This window comes from Fukomys damarensis, unplaced genomic scaffold, assembly GCF_012274545.1.
Source record: "Fukomys damarensis isolate Sample0158 unplaced genomic scaffold, DMR_v1.0_HiC HiC_scaffold_8, whole genome shotgun sequence".
Classification (NCBI taxonomy): domain Eukaryota; kingdom Metazoa; phylum Chordata; class Mammalia; order Rodentia; family Bathyergidae; genus Fukomys; species Fukomys damarensis.
The window spans coordinates 15,104,028-15,110,822 of NW_022900920.1; the positions used below are offsets into that span (position 1 = coordinate 15,104,028).

Below are 6,795 nucleotides of genomic sequence, written 5' to 3' on the forward strand. Positions count from 1 at the left end.
TTTTTTTTTTTTTTTTTTTTTTTTTGGTACTGGGGATCGAACCCGGGTCCTTGCACTTTCCATGCAGGCAGCAGAACCACTGAGCTAAATCCCCGGCCCCTCTCATCTTTCTGAAGATAAAGGAGGTGGTCTGGTCCCAGTTTCAAAGGACTTTGAGCAAACCACCCCTGTCTTGGCCTCAGTTTCCTCGTTTAATCAGTATCCGCTGTACCCATCCAGCCAAGGCAGCCCGGGCCCTGTGACCTGTGACACACATTAATCCTATCACCTCAGTGGCCAGGACTCAGACCCCTGAGGGCTTCAAATGAGGAAGGAGAGAAACAAAATTCACTCCAAGGCATGGACAATGGATGCACAATCCTAGGGGCAGTGGAGGGGCACTCATGCTAAAAGAGGGAGGCACCCCAACCCCACAAGGGGCCAACCAGGGCCAGGAATGGCAGAAAGACAGTTATCTGGATAATAACACGGCTGTAAAAAATGCAGTCAAAACTCTCTGCACCCATGCTCTGGGCAAGACATTGTTCTAATTACCTCCATCCATGAGCTTGGGATCCCCACCTCACTCTGCTGTTGTTAGGAGGTGAGGACCATGATCACCATCACCTGCACTCCTCCACAAACACACAGGGGAGGCCACCAGATCACAGAAGAGATGAGCTGTCTCCATGGTTGGTAAGCAGAGGCTGTGTGCCTTAGCTCTCCAAACCTCTCCATGGCACCCACAGCACCACCTCTCCCACCAGCTGGCCCTGGCTTGAGGATCCAGGCATAGGAGTAAGCATATACCTTGATGGGAAAAGCTGACAGCCAAGATAGCTGAGGCCAGGAGCTAGCTCAGGAGACAGAAATATTCACAGCACTTTCTGCCTTATGCCCCTTAGCAGTGTTTGTTAAGAATACAGACACCAGCGCCCTCTCTGGAAAGACAGTGTTATGACTGGTGGATAAACCAGTCATAACTTAAATTGGAACCTCAGTTTTACTGCCTCCAGGATCATAGGCAAATGACTCTGTGGTCTCGACAGCATGAGGCAGGTCTACCTCATGATGGTTCCAACATTCAGTGTCTAAAGAGTTCAGTGAGAGAATCCATGTGTGATGTTTAGGTGCTGCCATAGAGATCCAGGTTGATGCCACTACTCTTACTTAGCCTTGGGTCCCCTGGGGCACCACCCATAGAGCTGGGAAGGGGAGAGGGCTCCCGCTTGGAGCAAGAGACTCATTGAGCTCCCAACCAGGCATTTGTACAAGTATTGTCTCAGCTGTCTGCGCCGGGCCTCCAGACACCAACTTTCATATGGTTAAAAAGTGAGGTGTTGCTTATCAGTGATGGTGTTGGGAGGTAAAGGTGTCCCTCTAACATCTAAAACCCTCTCCTTCTCTGGGAGTCGGGGGGCCACAAGCACCGGACATGGGTATGAGGAATCCACATGCAGCAACTTCCCATCCCTTTGGTGCGCTGCCTCTAAAGTACCAGGGGTTGCACCCTGGGGATGCATCATGGCCTCTCCAGTGAGTGACAGGGGATCTTGATGAGCAGACTCATCTCCACACAGCTGAAAAGCAGCCGCTACCGCTAACTAGGACCAACATGCCCCTGTGCGCAGCTCAGCCAGGGCACACATCACCGGGGTAGTAATTAGAGGGGGGAAATATCCTCCAGGCGGCTTAGCGGCAGAAAACCATGTTCATTGAAAATATACATTTGTAATTGTAAATGGAAAGATTACCTGTAATAGCAGTAACAGACCCATTTCCTAATAAGATGAACACTATAGCCGACGACTGAGGCATCTGTATAGAGCTACGTACACCATTTCTGTACTGCAGGCTGCCAATTTGTTTCAGCGGCGAAAAGCGTGATTTAGTGTTTGTAGCATTACCATCTGTTGTCGTTATTACAGAAATTATATATAAACCAGTTAGTAAACACTTTGCCGCATTGTCTGTTGTTTTGATAATCACCCATAATAACATCTAGCATCAATATGGTCTTTAAACCCGATTTGGGAGTTAATGGAATAAGAGGAGGCAGTCTGTATATGCACCGGGGTAATGTCATTAGGAATGTTTGTGAAGAACAAATTAAATCAGTTGTAAATTGTGCTCTCAAGTCAGCCAGAAAACCAGTCTTGTTCAGGAGAAGGGATTTATATTTTAACCTCGCGCAGAAAATGCACTTACGCAGATTAAAATAAAATAGGGACTTCGCCGATGGATGGAAGTGGTAATTGCCAGAGCCTTAATGGCTTCCTGTTGGCTGTGTCATGCAGTGGGCACAGCTATTTTAAAAGTTAACCGGCACTCGGGGTCATACTTTCACTGATTCAGTCATTAAACCAGGCTAGACATGTCACTAAATGGCTGATTATTCAAATGATGAGCCTGCTCCATGGTTCCCCTGTGTCGTCTTTTGAACATGGGGATTTTCAGGGATGATTCTCATAAAATCGAGATGAGTTGGATTCAAGTACCAGTCAATGGTAGCACTGGGCTGGGGCCTGGCCCATCTGGGACAGCAGCAGGAAGCTCCACCTGCTTTCCCAGGAGAGGGGGACGGGCCAGCAGCCATGGCACCAAACCTTGCACTTGGATGTATGCAGGGTTTCAGGGGATGCCTATTTGTGGATGTGTCCGAAGGGAAGCCGTGCTTAGACAAAGAGGTACTGTTGGGGAAGGAAGCAACCAGACAGATGGCCAGGGAATCCGTAATCCTACATCAGACTGTCAACAGCGTAATCCATTGCCCTGCTATGTGGCCAGGAGGTGGCAGAGGGGCAGCTGGGTCCCAGGCTTCTTCCAGAGCCTCTGCTCTTGACTGATACTCTCTTCTTATATGGAGGACACTTTCAAGGGCTTCTCTTGTGTATCTGCATGATATCCTTATTTTGCAGGAAAGCATACTGAGATGCCTAGTAGGTCCAGCTTGTGTGAGTGGAGTCCCACGGGCCTTGCTGGGTGGGAAAAATCTTCCCATAGCACTGAGCTGCTGAGCAGGTGAGACAACATGGCTGCCTCCTGAGGTACTCAGACATGAAGGATGTCTCTGGATAGGGTGTGGTGTTGTGGTGGCAGGAAAGTTGGTAAGGATAGCTCCAGAGTCAGTCCTGGTGGCCAGAGAGACAGGCTACAGGGCAGCTACAGAAGGTGGTTTGGAGGCAAACAGGGGAGCAGAGAGGAAAAGGTCCTGTAACAACAACTACCCCAGTACAGAAACAGTGCAGTTGTAAATGGTACCCAAGACATGGAAGGACCAGGCCACCCAAAAAACCTATCGAATGTCATGTCTTTGGCCACAGTGTGCTGTGGCAAACAGCTTAGTGCAGTGCTTTCAGGAGCACAGACTTGCCATCTTTCAGATTGTTTTCAGTGGCACACAATATGAACTCATTTTTATTTTATTTTAATGTTTATCAGTCAAAATATGAACAGTTTATCAAATCCATACTACAAAATCCATTTGAGTTAAAGGAAATCTTTTTTTCTTTTAAGGAACTGAAGTAAAATCAGTAAGATTACTTTACAAATCTTAAGTAGACATACAGATGATATATAGATGTGGCAAAAAGTTATGAAAAGAATGAAGTTTAGGGTTTACAGTAAGGAATCTTGGTTCAAATTATCAAGTGACTTGGGCTCCATCTGAATTTCGCCAAGGTTATTTCCTCGTGTACTACATGAGGCTAACAAGCCTCCTGCACAGGGTTCACAAGCCACCAAACACTGCAACACTGGAAATACTCAACAAAGGGGGCCAGTGCTTACCATAAAAGGACTGCAGCCCTTTCTTTCCGGGAGAGGTCACTCATCACTGTCACCTGTGTGCAGGCCATATGTGATCAGCAATTGCAGGCTGAGGAGCTAAGATCACCAGGCCCTGCCACTCCAGTGATAATAGTGGCACTTATCTCAGGGGGGTCAGGTCCCCTGGGGCCAGAAGTGGACCCTGGATGTTCTAGTCCAAGCCCGAGGTGTTTTTTGGCTTGGGATTTAGTTTTGTTATAATAAGTAATGATCTGATAGCTAGAAAAGCCAAATCCTTTGCCCAAGGTCACCCAGAAAGTTAAGGCCAGAACAAAGATGTAATATCCCTCAGTGGTATGAGTGAAGTTTGTAACACACTACATCTTTCTATAAATCATCCCCACTTGTCCATAGTCACACAGCTAGGCAGTGGTGAGAGCCAGACCAAAGGACCACAAGGGCTGGCTCCAAATAAAGAGCCTGTTCTTAATCTACTACACCAGACGTTGGCCAACTATGGTCCAATGACCGTGTCGGGCCTGTTGCATGTTTGTCACAACAGGAGAATCGAGAATAGTTTTTTAAATGCAAATGGTCAGAAAAAACCCAGAATATTATATGCACCATATAAAAATTACATGAAATTCAAATTTCTTTGTCCATAAATAAGTGTTGCTGGAATACAGCCAGACTCAATTATTTGCATATTCCTTTGACTGCGTTCTTTGGACTTGATTGTGGCAAGAGAAACTGCATGACCCATGAAGCTTAAAGTGTTGGTCCTTTGTGGGGAAGTCAGCCCCTCCCTGAAAGAGTACTGTGTACAGAGTGAAGAATGAAAAGAGGAAGGGCCTTTGTCTATGGGTAACATCCCAGGAGAAAATGAGCAGAAGCAGGGAAAGGCTCCAGAAGGAGAGAGGACGTTAAAAAAAAAAAAAGAAAAGAAAAGATAGTTATGGACATGCAGTTGCTGATGTCGAATTCACAGAGATAAGTGGGACAGGCAGTCTCAGCCCTCTTCCAGGGTAACAACCACCTGGGTAGAAATCCACATGCAAGTGACAACCAGGAGAGGGACGCTCTGAGATTGGGGCCCTATAGAAATACTTCAGGTGTTTGAGAATTTTTCATAAATTCATGTAATTATTTTAATTAAAAATCTTTAAAATATTAATGGGAGACTCAAAACAGAGTTAATTATAGCAGCTCCACTCACCACATGTACTTAAGACTCTGTCAGCTTTTCCATTAGAAACCACTGCTTTTCAGAGGTTATAATTCAACCAAATAAATTGGCCACGAGCTGAGGCTTGACGTGCAAGTTTGCGGGGCGGGAATTAATTGTTTAATTGACTTGAATAGTCTCAGCCTATACAGGCAAGGAAAAAAATTATATGTTGTCATTTCAAGGAGGGTTGGCCTGAAGACACCTGCCTTTCTGTAGCTCACTGGTCATCATTCCCCCCCCCATTAAAACCGCACCATCCGTCATCACAGTTCAAAAACATAAACCCACACGTGGCTTTGCACCCGAGGTTCTAAGTGCCTTATTTAGCTCTTAAATTCGTGCCTAAGTTTCCCCTCAAATGAGCTTCATTAATCTAGAAAGGAGAGGTTTTTGCCTGTTCATGTGAATGTGTTTTAAAATAAGCCTTTTCATTTTGGTAACTTCAATATACAACCAGCGGCAATCGCAGGCTTACCTTCCTTGGCTGAAATCCCATCATTAAACCAACTTCACTATTAGGGGGAATATCTGGCTGGAAAATGCATTTTATCCCTGAAGAATATGCTATATTAGTGAGAAAATTACTCTAAATGGGAACAAAGCTGACAACTGCTGCTTGCAGACTAATGGCCTGGTGTATATATCGTACCCAAAAAGCATGTCATCACCCGGCTGTTGAGCAGATCACCGGCATCAGGTTCTGCTTGGCACAAATGGGACATTAGGGATGTTGAAAAGGTTTTAGGGATTTGGGTGGGTTTTTCCCTCCCCTCCTTACTGAAAGGCAATGGGTGCAATATCAGCGTAACCCAAAAACCCAGGTGAGCCCAGTGCTGCACTGTGCTGGCACAGCTGCCAGCAGGTAAACGGATCCTATCTTGCTTCTGTGTAGAATTATTCAGGAGCCATTTAATGCAAAATCCCATCCTGTGAGTAGCAGAATATTTTCTCACCCACTGCAGAGTTGTTCAACTCAACCTATTTAGGGACTTGGAGGATGCCCTGGAGCCCCGCAGACAAGACGAGATGTCAGGGCAATGACTCTTTTTTGCAAGAGAGAAAAATAGTATCATTGCATTGCATGGTGAAGGCAGTGGATGGAAGGAGGGAAGGAAGAACAGAACCCTAACAAGTCCCGGAGATCAAAATGTGAACGCTGTAATAAGAAGAAAAAAATCGCGTTTGTTTCATTTCCAGTCCTTGATTCTATCTTCTTCATAAGAACAGATTCAAATTTGTAGCCATTTTCTGCTCTTATTAAGGGAAAAGTGGTATCAATTTTAATAATGTCCAAGAACCCATGTTAATAGAATGCATTTTCCATCACCTACAAACAGAGTGGAAGTCATGTCAGTGACTCAGAACTTGCAAATAAAAGGCCCCCGTGTGCTCTGTGATGCCTGGCGAAGGGTCTGGAAGCAGGGGTGGGAAACAAAAGCAACCATTCGAACTCCATTTGTCTTTTCATGAGCTTCCTCAGATCTCCTAATTCACATATTATTTCCTATCAATTTTTTTATTAGAAGACAGTTCATTTACTGAGATTGCATCTTTTAAAAGCATTTGGTGATAGAACATCTCTTACTGTAGATACATGGTCAAAAATATAGAAACTCAGCCGGGCGTGGTGGCGTACACCTGTAATCCCAGCACTGGGGAGGCTGAGACAGGAGGATGGGCTGTGAATTCAAGACCAGCTTGGGCTACATAGTGAGTTCCAGGTCAGTCTCAACTACATAGTGAGACCCTGTCTCAAAAACAAATAAATAAATATATAGAAACTTGGATTAGCAATGCTCATTAACCTCAGGATAGTTCTT

The 6,795-nt window shown here is 45.4% G+C and overlaps 1 protein-coding gene across 2 annotated transcripts in view; it reads right to left on the reverse strand.

The window, feature by feature from the left end:
* Positions 1–6,795, reverse strand: part of Bub3 (BUB3 mitotic checkpoint protein) — a 159,980-nt gene that overhangs the window by 834 nt on the left and 152,351 nt on the right. The window lies entirely within an intron of this gene.